The sequence below is a fragment of the Palaemon carinicauda genome, chromosome 24, assembly GCF_036898095.1.
Source record: "Palaemon carinicauda isolate YSFRI2023 chromosome 24, ASM3689809v2, whole genome shotgun sequence".
Taxonomy (NCBI): Eukaryota; Metazoa; Arthropoda; class Malacostraca; order Decapoda; family Palaemonidae; genus Palaemon; species Palaemon carinicauda.
Window position 1 is genome coordinate 9,076,863 of NC_090748.1, and position 2,500 is coordinate 9,079,362.

General features: G+C 34.3%; 1 protein-coding gene across 1 annotated transcript in view; it reads right to left on the bottom strand.

Annotated features, from left to right (window-relative positions):
- Positions 1-2,500, bottom strand: part of Aduk (Another Drosophila Unc-51-like kinase) — a 151,097-nt gene that overhangs the window by 143,192 nt on the left and 5,405 nt on the right. The gene's annotated exons all lie outside the window — the stretch shown is intronic.

The window sequence follows — 2,500 nt, forward strand, 5'->3', positions numbered from 1 at the left end:
ATAGATCAGGCTTGGGTGGGAGTAATGCGACGGACACTGAATTCTGCCTGGAAGAAGCTGTGGCCTGATGCAGTTTCTCCCCGAGATTTCGAGGGTTTTGACCCCGAACCTGATCCCGTGGTGGGTGCAGCGGAAGACGTAGAGGAAATCGTTTCCCTTGGCAAGTCCATGGGTCTGGAGGTCGACGCAGATGACATCACGGAACTTGTCGCCGAACATCACGACGAACTTACCACAGAGGAGCTCAAGGAACTCCATGCTATGTCTGAGCACACGAGTGATGACAAGGAAGGGATCGAGGAGGTAGAACATGTGTTAGGTTCAGCGCAAGTAAAAGAGATGTTACGAAAATATCAAGACGTGGTCGACTTCATCGACAAATACCATCCAAAAAAATTGCAGGTTTGTCGTGTAGTTGCGCAGTTCAATGATGTTTGCCTAACTCATTTTCGAAACATCCTGAAAAGCCGTACCAAGCAACTTTCTATCGATAGCTTCTTTGAAAAAACTACGAAGCGAACTCGTGATGAAGAGGAAGGAAGTGGTTCAAAGAAAACGGCAAAGAGTGAAGAGAAAAAAATTCAATCAATTTTAAGTGGAGAGAGTGAAAGTGATTAAAATTAATCATCAAAAAGAATAAAAGAAAATGTAAAAAAATATATAAATAAAATATAAAAATAAAAAAAAAAAATAACTAAGCTAAGTTAGGTTAAAGTTCACTTAGTGTAAGTTAGAAAAAGTTACGGTAGTGTACGTTTATCGTAGTCACCCTCTCTACCTCCTCGCCACCCGTCCGTCTCCTCTCTTTCTAAGGTAAAGTGACGCTAAAAACCCGTTTCTTATTTATTATTTCTTGACAATTATTCTTTTTTACATGTCTATTATCTAATTTATAGAGTGCCTATTGTCATGTGTAATTATGTGTAGTAATTTATTAAGAAGTTATCATAGGTTTTTAGGCTCGACCACGGATTAACCCTGGATAGGTACGCTCCTCGGACACCCCTTTAAGGGTATACTCGGACGCGCGCGACCCCGACGCCAAAAAAAATTCTTGAAAAATCAGTTTTTGCAGTAACCTCCTTTTTTCTTTTGCCAAAAAAAACTTCAATGAATGCTTAAAACAACTGTAAAGATAAATACTACTCATCTGCAGAAAAACTATTTATTATAAATATTTTAAAAAATTTAGAAAAAAAGACCTTACATAAAAATTCATAAAAAAAAAGTTTATACACATATACACAAATCCTTTTAGGAATTGATTCTTGAATGTTTAGGACACATCTTGATGTATTTTGGATGAAGTCAGACCCATGGAGGTGAAGATCTGAAATGAGAAAAAAAGGGTAACTTTTTTTGGCCAAAAAAATTTGTCCAAATTTCATGAATTTTTTTGGGTACCCAAATGAAATAGGAAGTGGCTAATTTTTTTAGGGAATAAACATATGTTATCCTAAAATAGAAATATGTAAAAAAAATCTTCATTATTTTGTAAATTACATTTATATCAGGGGCCATATCTAAAGGTAATTTTTTGAGTACTTAGAAATTTCGTAAAAAAATACATATATATAATATATAATATGATATTTATGCAGGTAAAAATATACCAAAATATCAAAAATTCTATAGGGAACAAGAATATATATAGATAGGGCAAGTTACGCTTCGGATATGTCCACAAAATGGCCGCCAACCACACTGACTCAGACTCCCTAATCTGCCACTTGAAATGTAGGAAGGGTATGTCAATTTCAAGGTGTTATTTACTAATCTAATTATTCTTGGATATGCATAAAAATTGTATGGTGGGTTGCTGGATAATTGTCGATTATTTTACGACTATAAAATTAAAATTCTGACCCCAAAAAATTTTTTTTGAAGGGAAATAAAATCGAAAAAAAAATGTAAAACAATATAATATTTTAGCTAAAAAAATTTTATGATATTCAATCAAAAAAGAAGTAAACAAAATTTTCCGACAAATAAACATCTAGAGGAATCATTACTCTGTGATAGTTCCTTAGTACGTAGTAATTTTGAAAGAAATGGGAAAAAACAAAAAAGTGGCAATCGCAGGAAAATCGAACACATACCTATATATACGCCATATCTGGCTAAAAATAAAGATAGGCATGGGTAGCCAGATCATCTAGAAACACTTTCCAACACTATAAAAATACAAGTCTTGCGACACTACTGGCCAATTCCTTACGGTAACATGACTAAGCAAAAAATGCAAAACAAATAAAAAGGGGCACTCGCGGAAAAATGGCCAACATTCTAATATACGGCATTTCAGAAAAAAAAAATTCAGCCACGTACTAGGCAAACCATCAAGGCACATTTTCCGACAAATAAACATCTAAATGAATCATTACTCTGTGATAGTTCCTTAGTACGTAGTAATTTTGAAAGAAATGGGAAAAAACGAAAAAATATCAATCACCGGAAAATCGAACACATACCTATATATACGCCATATCTGGCTAAAAAA